The sequence below is a fragment of the Castanea sativa genome, chromosome 4 (assembly GCF_040712315.1).
Source record: "Castanea sativa cultivar Marrone di Chiusa Pesio chromosome 4, ASM4071231v1".
Lineage (NCBI taxonomy): Eukaryota > Viridiplantae > Streptophyta > Magnoliopsida > Fagales > Fagaceae > Castanea > Castanea sativa.
The window spans coordinates 49,138,034-49,158,546 of NC_134016.1; the positions used below are offsets into that span (position 1 = coordinate 49,138,034).

Genomic DNA, 20,513 nt, shown 5'->3' on the forward strand with positions numbered 1-20,513 from the left:
ACCCGTGAATTTTTGCGAGTCACAACCAAGATGTCCGGGAAAAACCACCCCAACCCCCTAAATTGTCCAAATGAAGAAACCTTGTTAGTACTAGCCAAACACAGAGCTCACAAAAAGTTGTACCTATCACCCCCACCAAATTGTCCCAATTTCACAAGCAAAAAACCCCAAACAAGATACCCCCGCATCACCATCAAGTATTGCCAATCGTTATTTGGTTTCATCAATCCCAAAACCAAATTATGAAAGGCCACCATATGGCCGGACCAGCTACCAGCTCGGCCTTAGCCTCCCCAAAGACCCAAAGCAACCAACCCTTATCAGATAGAAGAACATTTCAGCCATATCCAAACTCAGAGGCCTTCTTCCTATCCAACCCAAAGAGAAGGACAGTCCTCTTATGTCAAAAAGACCTTTACCCAGCATATCTCTTATATTGAACCCCACCTGGCTCATATAACAGATCCCTTAGCCCTAGCCATGGAAGTTTTGCCACCAAACTGGCATTTCTTACCCAAACATCCAGAGAAAAATATCCAGTTCTATAAAGAGCATCCTCACCCAGGAAAAGTCTGCTCAAATAGAAAACATCTACAGCAAAGGGGACCCCCCAATAGTCCTCTATCACAAGTTCATCATCACCGGTTTCATCAGTAGTAAAGAATGGGGACAGCATCCTTCTTTGTTAAGGATCCTCAAAAACTACAGATCTCCATCAGGCTCAATACTCCATTACAGTTATTATGACTACATGGATGCTTTTGAAAAAGTACTCTTCTTCCAGAACCAAAAATTCAACCATTCATGGTTCTTAATGTTCAGCAAAGATTTTGGTAGCCAGACCCCCTCCTGGTTCCTTAAATGGTGGGAGATGTTTGGATCCATCCCCCAGATCTTCCCAGAACCACTACAAGATGCTTTGAGGTATTTTGACTCAAGGTGCAGCTCCTCTAAGCACAGATCCCAGTTTCCAGTAATCTTAATTTTCTCCCAGAGGTACAAAGTCCACTGGATCAGCATGTGGAAATATACAATTAACAGCAACCTCTTGGACCGGGAATTTTCAGTCAAATGGTGGGACAGCCTCAGGATCAATCCAATCATCAATCAGGTTTATAAGGATTATCCTCCCCCAGTACAGAAACCCATTGCCCACAGGACAAGATCTCAGTCTAGCCTAGACTCTGTCCAGATATCTGGAAAATCTAGCAAAGAGTTGAAAGAATTAGCCCAGCAGCTAATAGCTCACTCACAACAGCTAGAATCAGAAGAACAGGTCTCTCCCACTGCTTCTGAAGGATCACCAACCACGATCCACCGGATCCATTCCAAGATTCCCAAGACCCTTACAAGGCGGGTATAACTTGGACGGCGATTAGAGAATATCCTAACAAAGCAACTCGGGATAAAAACCCGAGTTCGGTTTCTATTCAAAATCAGCACTACCAATCGATATGAACAATACCCGCATCATGAACAAGTACCCGCACCCGGCGGATTCCCCGACAGTTACTATTTCAACAATGACCGAATCCGAAAAGCAAGGGGACAAATCACCGTAGCATGAACAAGTGAAAGTTTTATCGTTCACGTACACAATCATCAAGGGATACCGTTGCTTTCGGTGGAATTAACTTTCACCTCGCAAAAGCAATTTACCTTCCGGATTTTCAGCAATCATCCAGCAGCATCCAAGGCCTCCTCCAGCCTATTTAAGGAAGCCATTCCTCCATTCTGAGGCAGGGCCAATTTTAGCAGAAACTTCCGCAACTCCCAGATACCCTCCTCTTCCAGCCAAGAGTTCAGCTTTGCCTCCTCTTTACAACCCTTAGCATTGTAAACAGATGGCACTATTTCATATTTGTAATATCATGGCCTCAGTCGGCCTTTATGTTTATTTTCCGCACATGGCCCCAACCGGCCTTAGCCTGTAACTTACCCCCTTATGGTATCAGAGCCAAGTTTGGCCCGGTCGGATTGTAAGTTACTGTTTATTGTTTAATCAAGTTGGTCGGCACTGCCGCCATAGTTATCCACGCTCACCGCACCAGATTGGAATATCCCTAAAGTTTCCACCAGCCAATTCTATAAGTCTTCATGGTCTTTGAAAACAGCTTTCAGAACAGACTACCATGTCAAGACCATAGAACAAGTCTATGGAATCAACAAGGAGTACGAAACGTGCTACTTGTTATCACCCTCAGCTATCCAGAGTCATAAAGACAAAGGACATAACTTCCTTCACATAGGATTAGTCCAAATAGGAGTGAAACCACTCACCAGAAGAGGTTTGAACAGCTCAATCCTCATGGCCCTTAGAGATGCTCGTCACGTCAGATTTGATGACAGCCTCCTAGGAACCATAGAAACCAGTCTTAGTAACGGACCCATTCATTTTAACTGTTTCCCAGATTTCAGCATCTTTCTCCATGACAGTACAGTTATCAAAGCCCTCACACTCAATATCAAGACCCATGGAACCCTTATGACACAGGGAACTAGTCAGATCGCCTTGATATATAGAGTTTACTACAAGTGCATGAGAACGAACATGAATGTTGGGGCACTTGATCGGAGGCAGAAGGGTGAGACAACCCTCATCCAGACCACTGACCCTAGCGCCAAAGTTAAGGTTCCCAGAACCCTCAAATGGTCTGAAATTACTTTCCCAGCCAATTGGATGTTAGAAAATGAAAATCATGCTCTACAGATCCAAAACCCAGCCCAGAATCCAGATCTAGAATTTGTCCAACAACTAGCCGATGGCACGGTTAGGTTAAGTTTCGACAGATCTAGGCTTAGCACTCCTCTAGACTATGAGTGTAGGCAACCTTTGGACACATCCCGGTTTAGATCTCCAATCGATCTACAAGCAGCCCCATAGGCGATCACCTATCTACCTTAGAGATAGATCTCGCATCCCAGTGTAGCTCAACCGGACCTTTAGGATCACCTTTTCCTAGGTCCAGGAAGAGATTTAGGTGTTCGGCTTCAGGGAGTTAGAACCAATTCCCAACTCACAACACCTTGCTACACAGCCAAACAGGATTCGATTGTCAATGAGGATGACGATCATGAACAATCAACACCATCCACATCTGGAACTGATATGGAACGGCCTCCGGATCGGCAAGAGGAATCTCTAAATATCTTAGTGTTAAACAAAGAATACGTTACTGAAATAGAACAATTAGGAAATGTGTTTCGTTATGAGGAAAACAGGAGTAAAAGAGAAGACTACAAAGCCAATTATACCATAGATCAAAAAGAATAAGTATTTGAAGAATGTACGGCATTCATGAGTGAAATATCCAGTAATTTCCCATTTTTCTTATACTTCGAAAGGTATTTTGGCCAAAGACAAGCAGCTTTGTGTCCTCACTCGCAGTTTGGACCATAGATGAACCCAACTCGAGTCAAGGATACGGATAGTAAACCAACTCTTAAGCAAGCTCTTCTCAAGTCTCCCACAACCAACTACAGTTATCCTACGGACAAGTCAGCCTTAGAAATAGTTGCCCTGAAACTTGAAGAACTTACAAGGAAACCGGCTGTTTCTCCGCCAAGATCCATAAGACGGCTTAAGGTGTTAAGAGTCCATACTACCTCTAGCAGTTCCTCCGAAACGAGAAGATGAACCTCTAGATGCCAAGTGGAAACGGTTAAAAATGAAAAGGCTTGAAAACCGTACCAGCAAAACCCATCGACTTATTTCCAAAGCTTACAAAAGATCTAAGAAGCATGTCCCTCCTAAGCTTGGAAAATGTCATGCTTGCGGTAAGCGTGACCATCTCATGAAAAATTGTGGCACCAAATCCTCTCACGAGAAAAATAAGTAACCAACAACCCAAGGTAGATTTAAAACAAATCTACAATAGGTTTGCCCAGCCCAAGAAGGAAGTTAATATCAACGACCTTCAAAATGAAACCAAGGAAACCATGAGGGAAATTAGAACCCTAAAGCAAAACCTTGGAGCCTTCCAGAGAATCCAACCTTTGAGAAATACTTCTTATCAAAGCAACAAGGAGGATCCCTCGATATTGAAGATGACCAAACTGTTAACCCTACGGGTGATCTTATCCTAGAACCCGGCAAAGAACCATTCTTAGATACTACCACAAGGATTAACTTCCATAAATGGCATTCCAAAGTCGGGATTGTCATTAGCAAAGATTTTGAATTCGAAGTCATAGCCTTAATTGATTCAAAGCCGATCTCAATTGCATTCAAGAAGGAATCATTCCCTCCAAGTATTTCAAAAAATCTAGGGAACGATTGACATCCGCAAGTGGCGGAAAAATGCAGATTGAATTCAAACTTCCTAAAGCCCATGTTTGCCAAGATAACATGTGTTTCAAAACCAAGTTTGTTCTTGTCAAAAATATGACGGACAAGGTCATTTTAGGAAATCCTTTCCTTTGCATCCTTTACCCTTTCACGGTGGATAGTAAAGGAATCACTACCCAACCCTTTGGCCAAACCATCAAGTTTAGGTTTATCGGTGGACTGTGCCTAGAAATATTAGCACCATCCAAGCCAATGCGGTCTCCAAAACGTTAAACCCGATTTGTGCCAAGTCCATACATCTCAAGTACCTTCGGGAGGAAATAAGATACAAGAAAGTTGAGGACCAACTAACTTGCAAAACCCTCCAAGAAGAGATCAGAAAGTTTGAGGAAAAACTTAAGCAGAAGTCCGCTTCCGATCTACCCACGGCTTTTGGCATAGAAAGAGACACGAGGTAGCTCTCCCATATGTCAAAGATTTCAATGAAAAAGATATCCCTACCAAAGCTCGACCTATCCAGATGAATCAAGAACTCATGAATACTTGTAGAGCTGAAATAGAGGACCTCCTTAAGAAAGGAATCATCGGGAAATCTAGATCACCATGGTCTTGTCCGGCCTTTTACGTACGTAAAAATGCCGAGATAGAAAGAGGTGTCCCTAGGTTAGTTATCAACTACAAGCCCCTCAACAAAGTCTTAGAATGGGTAAGGTACCCAATTCCCAACAAAAAGGACTTAGTTAACGGGCTTAGCAAAGCGCTTGTCTTCAGCAAGTTTGATATGAAGAGTGGATTTTGGCAAATACAAATCGAGAGAGCCCGATAGGTATAAAACAGCCTTTACCACACCCTTTGGTCATTATGAATGGAATGTGATGCCCTTTGGTCTAAAAAATGCACCTTCTGAGTTCCAAAATATCATGAATGAGATTTTTAATCCATTCTCCAGCCATGCCATTGTGTACATTGACGATGTACTCATTTTTTCAGAATCTTTAGAACAACACCAGAAGCACTTAAGAGCATTCCTCCATACCATCAAGCTCAATGGTCTTGTCATTTCAGCCCCCAAGATCAAGCTTTTCCAAACTAAAGTCCGGTTTTTAGGTTTTGATATTCATCATGGTGTTATCAAGCCTATAGACAGAGCTATCCAGTTTGCTGATAAGTTTCCAGATGAAATCCTAGATAAAACCCAGCTTCAGAGATTTCTAGGCTCTCTCAATTACATTTCAGACTTCTATCAAAATCTCAGGCAACAATGCAAACTCCTTTTTGATAGACTCCGAGCCAATCCTTCCCCTTGGACTCCAGCTCATACCATAGTGGTCCAGCATATCAAACAATATGTCAGAACCCTTCCTTGTTTAGGAATTCCTTCTGACAACTCATTCAAGATTGTCCAGACTGATGCCTCAAACATAGGTTATGGTGGTATCCTCCTCCGAGCGTATTAATCCCAATACCCCCGAACAGATAGTTTGTTTCCATTCAGGAATTTGGACTCCCACTCAGATCAATTATAGTACTATTAAAAAAGAAATACTATCCATAGTACTATGCATTTCAAAATTTCAAAGTGATCTTTTAAATCAAAAGTTTTTAATCAGGATTGATTGTAAATCTGCAAAACACGTTTTAGAAAAAGATGTTCAAAACATTGCATCAAAACAGATTTTTGCACGATGGCAAGCCATCCTTTCAATCTTTGACTTTGATATAGAATTCATTGAAGGAAGCCAAAACAGTATCCCTGATTTCCTAACCCGTGAATTTTTGCAGAGTCACAGCCAAGATGTCCGGGAAAAAACCACCCCAACCCCCTAAATTGTCCAAACAGCAAAACCTTGTTAGTACTAGCCAAACACAGAGCTCACAAAAAGTTGTACCTATCACCCCCAGCCAAATTGTCCCAATTTCACAAGCAAAAAACCCCAAACAAGATACCCCTGCATCACCATCAAGTATTGCCAATCGTTATTTGGTTTCATCAATCCCAAAACCAAATTATGAAAGGCCACCATATGGCCAGACCAGCTACAGCTCAGCCTTAGCCTCCCCAGCACCCAAAGCAACCAACCCTTATCAGATAGAAGAACATTTCAGCCATATCCAAACTCAGAGGCCTTCTTCCTATCCAACCCAAAGAGAAGGACAGTCCTCTTATGTCAAAAAGACCTTTACCCAGCATATCTCTTATATTGAACCCCACCTGGCTCATATAACAGATCCCTTAGCCCTAGCCATGGAAGTTTTGCCACCAAACTGGCATTTCTTACCCAAACATCCAGAGAAAAATATCCAGTTCTATAAAGAGCATCCTCACCCAGGAAAAGTACGCTCAAATAGAAAACATCTACAAGAAAGGGGACCCCCAATAGTCCTCTATCACAAGTTCATCATCACCGGTTTCATCAGTAGTAAAGAATGGGGACGGCATCCTTCTTTGTTAAGGATCCTCAAAAACTACGGATCTCCATCGGGCTCAATACTCCATTACGGTTATTATGACTACATGGATGCTTTTGAAAAAGTACTCTTCTTCCAGAACCAAAAATTCAACCATTCATGGTTCTTAATGTTCACAAAGATTTTGGTAGCCGGACCCCCTCCGGTTCCTTAAATGGTGGGAGATGTTTGGATCCATCCCCCGGATCTTCCCGTAACCACTACAAGATGCTTTGAGGTATTTTGACTCAAGGTGCGGCTCCTCTAAGCACAGATCCGGTTTCCGGTAATCTTAATTTTCTCCCGAGGTACAAAGTCCACCGGATCAACATGTGGAAATATACAATTAACAAGAACCTCTTGGACCGGGAATTTTCGGTCAAATGGTGGGACGGCCTCGGGATCAATCCAATCATCAATCGAGTTTATAAGGATTATCCTCCCCCGGACAGAAACCCATTGCCCACAGGACAAGATCTCAGTCTAGCCTAGACTCTGTCCAGATATCTGGAAAATCTAGCAAAGAGTTGAAAGAATTAGCCCAGCAGCTAATAGCTCACTCACAACAGCTAGAATCGAAGAACGAGTCTCTCCCAACGCTTCGAAGGATCAGTCAACCACGATCCACTGGATCCATTCCAAGATTCCCAAGACCCTTACAGCGGGTATAACTTGGACAGCGATTAGAGAATATCCTAACAAAGCAACTCAGGATAAAAACCCAGTTCGGTTACTATTCAAAATCAGCACCAGCCACTGATATGAACAGTACCCGCATCATGAACAGTACCCGCACCCAGCAGATTCCCCGACAGGTTACTATTTCAACAGTGACCGAATCTGAAAAGCAAGGGGACAAATCACTGTAGCATGAACAGTGAAAGTTTTACTGTTCACAGACACAATCATCAAGGGATACTGTTGCTTTCGGTGGAATTAACTTTCACCTCAGTAAAAGCAATTTACCTTCCGGATTTTCAGCAATCATCCAGCAGCATCCAAGGCCTCCTCCAGCCTATTTAAGGAAGCCATTCCTCCATTCTGAGGCAGGTCCAATTTTAGGAGAAACTTCAGCAACTCCAAAATTCCCTCCTCTTCCAGCCAAGAGTTCAGCTTTGCCTCCTCTTTACAACCCTTAGCATTGTAAACAGATGGCACTATTTTATACTTGTAATATCATGGCCTCAGTCGGCCTTTATGTTTATTTTCCGCACATGGCCCCAACCGGCCTTAGCCTGTAATTTACCCCCCTTTGGTATCAGAGCCAAGTTTGGCCCGGTCGGATTGTAAGTTACTGTTTATTGTTTAATCAAGTTGGTCGGCACTGCCGCCATAGTTATCCACGCTCACCGCACCAGATTGGAATATCCCTAAAGTTTCCATGACCAATTCTATAAGTCTTCATGGTCTTTGAAAACGGCTTTCGAACGGACTACCATGTCAAGACCATAGAACAAGTCTATGGAATCAACAAGGAGTACGAAACGTGCTACTTGTTATCACCCTCGGCTATCCGAGTCATAAAGACAAAGGACATAACTTCCTTCACATAGGATTAGTCCAAATAGGAGTGAAACCACTCACCGAGAAGAGGTTTGAACGGCTCAATCCTCATGGCCCTTAGAGATGCTCGTCACGTCGGATTTGATGACGGCCTCCTAGGAACCATAGAAACCAGCCTTAGTAACGGACCCATTCATTTTAACTGTTTCCCGATTTCGGCATCTTTCTCCATGACAAGACAGTTATCAAAGCCCTCACACTCAATATCAAGACCCATGGAACCCTTATGACACAGGGAACTAGTCAGATCGCCTTGATATATAGAGTTTACTACAAGTGCATGAGAACGAACATGAATGTTGGGGCACTTGATCGGAGGCAAAAGGGTGAGACAACCCTCATCCGGACCACCGACCCTAGCGCCAAAGTTAAGGTTCCCGTAACCCTCAAATGGTCCGAAATTACTTTCCCAGCCAATTGGATGTTAGAAAATGAAAATCATGCTCTACGGATCCAAAACCCACCCAGAATCCGGATCTAGAATTTGTCCAACAACTAGCCGATGGCACGGTTAGGTTAAGTTTCGACGGATCTAGGCTTAGCACTCCTCTAGACTATGAGTGTAGGCAACCTTTGGACACATCCCGGTTTAGATCTCCAATCGATCTACAAGCAGCCCCATAGGCGATCACCTATCTACCTTAGAGATAGATCCGCATCCCGAGTGTAGCTCAACCGGACCTTTAGGATCACCTTTTCCTAGGTCCGAGAAGAGATTTAGGTGTTCGGCTTCAGGGAGTTAGAACCAATTCCCAACTCACCACACCTTGCTACACAGCCAAACAGGATTCGATTGTCAATGAGGATGACGATCATGAACAATCCCCCCCATCCCCATCTGGAACTGATATGGAACAGCCTCCAGATCAGCAAGAGGAATCTCTAAATATCTTAGTGTTAAACAAAGAATTCGTTCCTGACCTAGAAGAATTAGGAAAGGAGTTTAGTTCTGAGGAAAACAGGACTAAAAGAGAAGCCTACAAAGCCAATTATACCAGAGATCAAAAAGAAAAAGTATTTGAAGCATGGACGGCATTCATGAGGGAAATATCCCGTAATGTCCCCTTTTTCTTATACTTCGAAAGGTATTTTGGCCAGCACAAGCAGTTTTGTGTCCTTACCCGAGCCTGGACCATAGAAGGACCCAATGCAACCACAGGCCGACTGAGGCCATGATATTACAAATATGAAATAGTGCCATCTGTTTACAATGCTAAGGGTTGTAAAGAGGAGGCAAAGCTGAACTCTTGGCTGGAAGAGGAGGGAATTTTGGAGTTGCTGAAGTTTCTCCTAAAATTGGACCTGCCTCAGAATGGAGGAATGGCTTCCTTAAATAGGCTGGAGGAGGCCTTGGATGCTGCTGGATGATTGCTGGGTTTTCCTATGAAGTGTTTCATGATTGTATAAATCAGGGTATTGACACCGTCAGGAATTCCTTGTTCTATTTCATTGATGATGGGGTTTCCTTCCTCATCCTTCTGGAACAATATATATTATTGTTCTTTCTCATCAAACTTCTAAAAAAGAAAAAGCACTTCCAACAGCAACTCCAAGCAAGTACATAGATCTAGCTACCTCTAGTAATTCTCTCTTTTGATCCCTTTACAATTCTTACAATATCACACATACTTTACCAGCTTTTCAAATTTTTGAAATATTCAGTTATTGTTATAAACGAAATGATTAATATGTTAATTTTCACCAAATCTCAAGTCTTATAATATCACACATACTTTACCAGCTTTTCAAAATTTTGAAATATTCTCTTATTGTTATTAACCCAATGATTAATATGTTAATTTTCACCAAATCTCAAGGGAAAGTGTCATTCTCTTGAACTTTTGGAGTGGAGTAACATTCCCCAAAAGTTTTTGTAATTTACCCTATAATTTTCTATATTCTTCCAATTTTTCTATTCCCTTTTCAAACACACAAAAGTAAAATGATTATCTTTTCTTGTCTTTTACTTTTCTGTTCTTCGTATGTTTATCATCCATCAATTACTGCAAAATTTTCACAAACCAGAAATAGTTCAAAACATGACATATTATAATATAATTTTTTCCCAAATCAAGTCAACAACAAACGTCATTCATTACTATGTTTTAATTTTTCATTGATTTATTATTTAGTTATAGCATCAAAATTATAGTAGATGAATATGTAAAGTTAAAATCGTCTAAGACAAATTTGTAAAGCCAACAAGAGTGTAGCAACAAAATTAAAGGTGAAAAATATATAAGAAAAAAAATAATGATGTGGCGGATGAGTTGGCTCAACAAGAGTATAGTAACAATAAATACATTTTAGCTTCTAGCTTCTAGCTAGTCCACATTCGCTATAACTTGATGTTCCAAAAATCGAGTTATATATTTGAAACTCGATTTTTAGAAAATTGAGTTTCAAAATAGGGGCATTTCTTAAATTAGTTTCAAACATGGGGCATTTTGCTGAAAAGTTTGTGAGAAAATGGGTAGAAGCCCATTTTGGCCCAACCAATAAACACTCCAAAGTACAAGCAATATAGATTAATGGTCACAAAATTGTAATAAAAAAGAAAAAAGAGAGATAGATGTCACAAAATGCAAACTTTGAAAGTATTACATATAAGACAATATACTTCAACTCATAAATTCTTAACCATACTATAAGGGATTTTCCCCCCCAATACTCGTATACCAAGTTAGCATTGAAGTGAGACATTAAACTTACTAATACATATAACACAGGTTTGTACACTTTCACAGGGAATGTATGTGTTTCACCCTCTAAATCACTTGCTTAACCTTGGCAAATGGTGTCTCATACAAAATGGGAGAGTTGTCATACTTAGATGCCAAACTTTAATCCCCAAGAAAAGCATTGAATGAATCTGCCACTAAGTATGACAGACTCGAGATTGCATCCCCATTCTAGGAAAAACACACATCAACCCTGGCATAGATCTTTGGCAAGTTGTTTAGGGGGTGTTTGAGAGAGTAGTTTGAGTGTTTTTGCTATAGATGTGGGTAAAAAAGTGTGTGAAAGTGTGTGTAATGTTGTTTAAAATGTGTGAAAATATGTTTAAACTTGCTTGCCAAACACCCCCTTAATATTGGACACTAAAGTGTAGTATGTTCTCCTCGTGAATTGTAAAATGGCTAATAGATCCAATACATGACCATCATACTTAACAAATTCTTTTGAGAGAGAGAGAGTAAGAGCACCGGATGCACTTAAGCGCAAGGGCCTCCAAGAGCTTAGGCTCAAAGCACGCACTTGATTGAAGTGAGATGCACATTTTTTTTAAATGATTTGATAAATTTGAAAATAATTATCAATGGGCAATACAACAATCAAATGATAAAAAAAAAATATAAAAATTGAAATAAAATATTTTATAAAAATTCATACACACACATCAACAAATGGCAATCACCAATATATCCCTATTCATATGTCAGCATGACGAGTTGGATAGTGGGATAGTTAGTTTCCATTTTCTATGGCTAACGTGGTAGTGGAAGTGGTCCAAACAGCCAGTGAAAGAGTGATACACATTGGCTGTTGGACCAGATAATTATTTCCACCGTGTTTGACACTTCAAATAATTTTTTTTTTTTCCAGCCCGGTTTCACACTTTGCCTTTTCCCGGTTTTCCACATTGGATGAACTTGGACTTTGGACTTTGGGGCATTATAATTTTCCATCGTGTGTGACACTCAGAAAGATTCTTTTATTATTCCGCTCTGTTTGTCAATTTGCTTTTTGCCTATTTCCACATTGAATGTACCAGCCATATCCTTAATTCATGTCTACACTGAAACTATTTTTTTATTAAGATGTTGGTCACTTACACACCGGATTGATTTATTTCCAACAAAGAACATCTATACAATATATCCTGTTGCACCATGTCTTGTTTTTTATTGCACAAAAACTATTTTACACAACCCCAAAAGCAATCGAAATCATGATTTTCATGCAGAAATCATTACTTGAAATCATGATTTGAGTTGTTTTTTGGGTTGTGTAAAACATTTTGTGTGCAACAGATTTAATCCTTCTATTATATCTGAAAAATTGTTGTTTAGACTCCTACAACGTCCATATCCATCAAAGATACCTATCTGTTAATACTGTATTATTATTATTATTATTATTATTATTATTATTATTATTATTAACTGTCAGCTATTTGATTCAGATTCTACAGAGAATAAAGATGTAATTATATGTGATTTTTTTTTTTTATTCAAGTTTGGACCTATTAGAGCTTCATGGTTTGTTTCATTTTTACCCTATGTTTAGATAGAAAGAGATAATTGAAAAGGAGTGAAGATTGTAGAACTTATCACCCTAAACATGCTGATGTAGGAAGTTATTCACAGAATGCCTAAACAAGATGAAACAATTTATTAGCATAGGATTGATCACCTTGACAACCGGGATTTGGAATTTTCTTGAAGGATATTTCTTATTAAGCAGCTCTCATACATTTCAATTGAATGATGAAATTGCAAATTTTATTTGACGAGTTCCGAATTTTCAAGAAAATTTATTTATTTTAAAAATTAAAAAGACATGGATGTTCTTTTTATTCATTGCTTTTAATAAATAAATAAATTGGGGCAGTGAAGAAAGGTTAGATTGCGAGAGTGAAAAGGAAGAAATGGCTCAATGGTATTAGTGTTAGCATAAGTGGGTTTTTTCTACTTACCAAAAAAAGAAAAAAAGGTTTTTCCAATATGGCTAATCCAGCTTTGCCATGGAGTCAATTTAATGCTAGTAGACTTCTTTTATGGTTCAAAAGACTTGTTAACAGGTCTTTTGAAGTATAAAAGAAGTTTGTGCCCCCTGATAGAGAGAGTGGTTGAGTAGTAACATCATGTGAGGCATTTGACATTTTGACTCGGAATATTTTTGGTAATCTTGTGAAATTTCTCTCATCATTTCCTACAAATAAGAGAGTTGAATTAAAAAAAAAAAAATTGAACTCAGCCATATGAATGTGCAACCTAGACAATATTTATATCTTAGCTTTGATTGCACCCCCTTTCTTGGGAAAAGATGCTCCCAACATGTTGGAAGCCTTGGGCTCCAACCAGTAATAGTAACGTGACATTAGTTTTTTCTTTTGTTTTTAGTGGTTAGAGCCCAAAGCTCTCCCTTTGAATTTGATTTATTGTACTTAGCTTTGGCATAAGCTGGAATACTTAAGCGTTTGATTCGAATTTTCAGTATCTATCTGTTGGGCCTTCACCACACTACAAATGGACTACATTTATGAAGACCATGATGAGGTAGTTTCTTTACACAGTCCATAAAAAAATAAATAAAAATAAAAAAATATTATTGTTCTTTCTTATCAAACTTCTAAAAAAGAAAAAGCACTTCCAACAGCAACTCCAAGCAAGTACATAGATCTAGCTACATCTAGTAATTCTTTCTTTCGATCCCTTTACCATTCTTATAATATCACACATACTTTACCAACTTTTCAAAATTTTGAAATATTCTGTTAATGTTATTAACAAAATGATTAATATGTTAATTTTCACCAAATCTCAAGTCTTATAATATCACACATACTTTTCCAGCTTTTTAAAATTTTGAAATATTCTATTATTGTTATTAACGAAATGATTAATATGTTAATTTTCACCAAATCTCAAGGGAAAGTGTCATTCTCTTGAACTTTTGGGGTGGAGTAACATTCCCCAAAAGTTTTTGTAATTTACCCTATTAATTTTCTATATTCTTCCAATTTTTCTATTCCCTTTTCAAACACACAAAAGTAAAACGGTTATCTTTTCTTTCCTTTTACTTTTCTATTCGTCGTATGTTTATCATCCATCAATTACTGCAAATTTTACACAAACCAGAAATAGTTCAAAATATGACATTATAATATAATTTTTTCCCAAATTAGGTCAACAACAAACGTCATTCATTACTATGTTTTCATTTTTCATTGATTTATTATTTAGTTATAGTATCAAAATTATAGTAGATGAATATGTAAAGTTAAAATCGTCTAAGACAAATTTGTAAAGCCAACAAGAGTGTAGCAACAAAATTAAAGGTGAAAAATATATAAGAAAAAAAATAATGATGTGGCGGATGAGTTGGCTCAACAAGAGTATAACAATAATTATACATTTTAGCTTCTAGCTAGTCCACATTCGCTATAACTTGATGTTCCAAAAATCGAGTTATATATTTGAAACTCGATTTTTAGAAAATTGAGTTTCAAAATAGGGGCATTTTCCTAATTAGTTTCAAACATGGGGCATTTTGCTGAAAATTCTGTGAGAAAATGGTAGAAGCCCATTTTGGCTCAACCAATAAACACTCCAAAGTACAAGCAATATAGATTGATGGTCACAAAATTGTAATAAAAAGGAAAAAAGAGAGATAGATGTCACAAAATATAGACTTTAAAAGTATTACATAAAGGACAATATACTTCAACTCATAAATTCTTAACCATACTATAAGGGATTTTTCCCCCCAATACTCGTATACCAAGTTAGCATTGAAGTGAGACATTTCTATAGGAGTTAGGCATATAGACTCATAGACACCTTCCAAATATACATGGAATCAGGTGAACAACATTAAACTTACTAATACATATAACACAGGTTTGTACATTTTCACAGGGAATGTATGTGTTTCAAATCACTTGCTTAACCTTGGCAAATGGTGTCTCATACAAAATAGGGTTGTCATACTTAGACGCCAAACTCTAATCCCCGAGAAAATCATTGAATGAATCTGCCACGAAGTATGATAGACTCAAGATTGCATCCCCCTTCTAGGAAAAGCACACATCAGCCCTCGCATAGATCTTTGGCAAGTTGTTTAGGGAGTGTTTGAGAGAGTAATTTGAGTTATGTTGTTTCAGTGTTTTTGATATATATGTAGGTGAAAAAGTGTGTAATGTTGTTTAAAATGTGTTTAAACTTTCTGACCAAGTTTTATTAGTATTTTTGTTTTCGTTTAGTTGATTTTCCCACATAATTCCTAAATCCAAGACATTCCTAGCCTAGTTATGTCAATATGATGCAGGCATTTGAAAATAATCCATATAATAGAAAATGTTTATTGTGTAATTTTGGAATTTGCTTGTGGGAGATATATTGCTGTGATATGTCACCATATCCTAATCTTATATTCTCCACTCTGACTACATCTGTTGTTTATTAGGCATATACTTTTATTCTGCATGACACATATTATTGCACATCCTTGACAAATTCAACAATTAAAAATGCAGATTTTTAGGCCAGAGATACCCAACTGTTGCCCAAGCTCTCTAGCAGAAATTATGAACCATGTTAAAGCCCCAACAAAAGACCAGCATTGGTTGAGATAGTAACCGTGTTAAAAGCCATTGACATTTGACACTTCAAAGGAACTTTTTATGAACAACGTGCTGTTTATTCTTCTGCTTCCAGTGGGGACCTCAAATCTGTATTTAGCTAGATCATGGGACATAAATTTGGTTCATAATGCCTGAACTCTTTCATAATAAAATAGAGTAACATCCTCCCCCACTCCCAAAAAACAAAAGTATGTGCATGCACACACAGAAAAAAGAGATTGGCTTCTTCTGACTTCTTCTGAAGTACTTATTTTTCGTTGAAGTTATAGACTTTTTATTAACCTTGGCTTCACGCCATTAACTTAAATTTCTTTCCAAAATAACTTGGAACTACATATCTACTTCACCTGTTAATTCATCCCTCTCTAATTCTAAGGGTAACATCCACTCCAATCTCTATTAAGTTGTAACCAGTTAAATACCAAATATCATTATAAGATCATATTTAAAGAAATCCAATCACTGAGAAGGAGTCAAAAAAGAACCCTAATAACAATTCAAAACCAAAATAAAATCAAACTCATATACATTTAATATGAGATATCCAACAATAAGAACAAAATTTCACAATTTCCACAAAACCCACATGAGCAAACCAATTAAACAACAAAATACAATACAGAGCCAACCAAAAACTATAAAAGAAGAAGAATAAATTACCAGGGCAGTGGTTGGCATCAAAAGCCGTGACAGTGAAAGCCCCATCAGGATCATCCACAACCATCGACTGCCCAATTTCAATTTCCACAAACAATGAATCATCAAGCTGCACAAACCACTCAAAATCAAGTTCAACCCAATTAAAAAATTAAAAAAAAAAACCCTGTAAGCAGAGAGAAACCCGGGGGTAGTGTTGAAGGACCAGAGTCTTGGTGAGAAGGGTTGAGTAGATAGGGAAAGAGAATTGGGAAGAGATGCCAAAGGAGTGGTCTTTGTGGGTGGTGCCTCTTTCTCCTTGAAGAAGAAGTCCATGTGTCCACTGAGAATGGTAGCCCTTTGGGCATTTCTATTGGCATTTTCCTGCTACTAATTTGTGTTGGGAGAAATGGGTTTGAGAGGAAAAAAAAAAAAAGAATAATGTTGTGAAAACGTTTTCCTCACAGAACTTCTATAGAAAGAATGAGAGGGAAGGAAAATAAAGGCCTGTTTGGTAGGTAGTTAAAACACATTTTTATTTTTTAAACAATTTTACAAATTTTTTTATACTCTTTTTCATTCACACATGTTTCAAAAAATTATAAATAATATTCTCAAACTCTTCTATTAAACGGGTCCAAAATGTTTTCCAATTTGGGGGGAAATGTTTTTGTAAACAATTGAGGATAATGAATCGAGATCATTGAGTTTAAGCCCTACCTGACCCATTCATCCATCATCCAATTGTGTATTAGTTATTCCTTAGTAAATACAATAATTTCAAAACTTAATATATTTCAAAAAAACAAATTTTTCATATACATCTAACAATTATAAAAATAAAAAATCATAAAAAATAACACATATCTCTCTTAAATTTAAAAATAACAATTTTTAAGGAGATATAATTGTATGAGTAAATTATTTCTTAAAATAAATGTTAAGTTTCATTCTAATGTTATAACTCACAACCAAACTAATGAATAGGTTTAATTATTACATTACAACACACTATATTACTAGTAATAAAGATTACAATTCCTATCGTAATCCTCATTCAGTGTACTAAACGTATCCTTATTTTCTGTTATCTCTCGAGGACCCATAGGATTATGTTCAAGTACCCTTCAATTTTGGTAAATGACGGAGGAGATTGTTATTTGGGTCTAAGGCGGTAGTGTTAATGTGTTAATGACTTAGGAGGAGTGTTAATTCAGCCCTCATCTACGAATATTGAATCCAAATAAGGTAGTAGTCTAATAGATTTTCTCCCTAGTGTTAACCTACTTAGGAATGTATTTGGTGGTTTTAGGATTTTTTTTTTTTATTAGAGTAGTTACTAACAAATTTAAATTATACAAAATTTAACAAAGAGATAACTTGAAATATATCAACGTTAACAAAAAAAAGAAACACGTACTCACAAAAATACATGAATTATTATAAATTTTTTTGTACTAATAAAGAGAAAAAGAAAAAATAGAATAATAAAAGATAAAGTGAAAACTGAAAATATTGAGAAAAGAATAATAAAATGAGAGAGAGTTTGAATGATAATAGAAAAGAGAAAAATGGAGAGAGAGAGAGAGACGGATGATATTTGCTACAACTGCAAGACAAACTAAGAAGAGTAAAATTATTGCGACTGCAAAACCAAAGAGAGCATAATTACAAGCATCGCTAAGGAGAATATATGACCACAATATTTTTCTTGAACTGTTTTTTAAGGAAAAATGAAAAATGAAATTATTTTTATGTAATGAGTTGAACGAGTTGCAAATTTGAATGATTAGAGATTTTTATTTTATTTTTTTGTTTTTGAATAGGCTTTTTGTCAAATAATTTGTTCATTTGTTGTTGTTTGGTCTAGTCTTGTCTACCTAAAGACTAACACATTTTATTTTTATTTGAGCTAATAATATGCAGGAGGACTTTGTTTTACATGACTAATCCATTCATCAAACCAAACTCATTTAGTTTTTTTTTTTTTTTAATTTATAGAAGGTGAAGGAGATGAACTCAATAAAGCTACATGCCTATATCACAACTTAACTCCTGAGCTGACCATTGATTAAACCGCTGCACTTTTACAAGACACGTTTCCAAGGCCCAAAAAGAAAGAACTTAAAGACGGGAAAAACTGCTCTTATATTGGAAGCAATGATCAAAGCAAAGGAAGCCAACCTGAGTAGAATCATCATTCTGAACAATTGCAAAGGAACAGTACAACTATATAACAATGATAGAGTACCAGCTTGGCAAGAGCACACCTTTTTGTCTGATACTAGGCAGCTTATGCAACAAGGATTGTCTGTTCATTTGGTGTATGTACCTAAAGTTATATTCTCCCATGTACTAGAACTTGCTAATAGGTCTGCTAGGTTCCCTGTGCATGTCTACAATCTTTGCATGAACTCTACGGAGGCTTAGCCCCTATTTGTTTTTCTCCATCAATCTAATATGTTTATCAGGTAAAAAAAAAAAAAGGTGTTGTATTCTAATTTTTCAAGAATTTTTGTGTTGGGGAGTGGGGATGCCAGGCATCCAAGACTAACGCATTTTATTTTTATTTGAGCTAATAATATGCAGGCTCACAGTGGACATAGTTTTACATGACTAATCCATTCATCATACCAAACTCTTCTTTTTTTTAATAGAAGGTGAAGGAGATGAACTCATCAAAAGCTTCTTCTATAAAAAAAAAACTCAACAAAGCTATATCCCTATATCACAACTTTACTCCTAAGCTGACCCCTGATTAAACCGCTGCATTTACGAGACAAGTTTCCAAGGCCCAAAAAGAAAAGACTTAAAGATGAGGGAAACCTGCTCTTATATGGTCTAATTAAGTTCTGAAATATGGTCTCACAATAGAACCCACTAAGAAAACTGGATCAACATACTTAGATTGAATCCAACGTTAATTTGGGCCATTGAAATATATGCTACAATCGAAGGCATGCCTAGGCCCAAAACAAAAAAGGAAAACTGATACATTTTGAATACTAGATTTTGAGTAGCACTAACAGAGTTGGCTTTCCTTAGATGGTACAGAGCTTCATTCCGAAAGCTTATAATTTCTATAATCTGCAGTGAGTCTCCCAATTTAATCCTTGATTAAAGACCTTGATTCTAAAAGGTTTATTGAGAGAAAAGGTTCAATCAAGTATCAAACCAGATGTGTTACACTCCCTAATGGCTTCGTTTATATTGCATAGATCCACACCACAGCACATGTAACGCTTAATAAATTATTTTTTAAAATTGGGTTTTTTTTTTTTTTTTATGGCCTATGTTCACTTAGAAAATCCTTGAGACCTACATCTTTATTTTATGAGAGTGCAGTACATCTATGTTACAATAATCCCAAAATGGGAATATATAGGAGGCTAAATTCTAAACTAACCATATATTAATTATGTTTAATAGACTTCTAGACTTTTAGTACAAGTAGAAGACTTGACTTGCAGACAAAATAGAATCGAGCAAGCATATAGCCTAATATATCTCTAACATTTTTTTTTTTTGTCAGTGGAATTGACAGAACTTTCTTGGCCATCTAAAAATGCAGGTTTGAATTGTTTGCTGCTACAGAGCTCATGCGTCCAAATGCAAGGAACCTAAGCACCAAAAGGCAACAAGGTATGTAAAGATGGCAACTGCTTTATGTCCATGGAAATTAAGGACCTTCATTATTCATATATTAGGACAAATAGCAATGACTTTTCAGTATCAAAATTCATTATGATCCGTAAAAATAGCCACCGATTCTTTTAATTAAGATGCAACTTATGATTGCACTGAAGATGCTGTACTGAAGTCTGAAGATGACTGCCACATGCAACTTTCAAACCCTTAATAGTTCTTTCATCCATTTTGCATTATTAGCTTCTTCTTCTTTCTGTTTTTTTTTAGTACATTTAAATTTTAAAACCCTGACTGTTGCAAAATAAAACTAAATTTCCGTTGATTGTGTAAATTGTAATATATAATTCCTTATGCAGATTCTAACACAATAAATCTTACTAACAAAGCAATTGATATTATACACTAGTTCCAACATAAACTCAAAAAGTCATTTAAGCATTTATCTATGGATTATTGGAGGAGAAAGTACATCTTATATCAATACTTTCAGTAACAACCCAACGAATGAATGTCTTGTGGTTTTATTTTATACTTTTTTGCTAAAGACAATCCTACCAACTT

The 20,513-nt window shown here is 37.2% G+C and overlaps 1 pseudogene; it reads right to left on the reverse strand.

Moving 5' to 3' along the window:
* LOC142633067 (histone deacetylase 14, chloroplastic-like) overlaps positions 1-16,782 on the reverse strand; it is a 44,521-nt pseudogene extending 27,739 nt beyond the window's left edge.
* Positions 16,783-20,513: the final 3,731 nt, after the last annotated feature.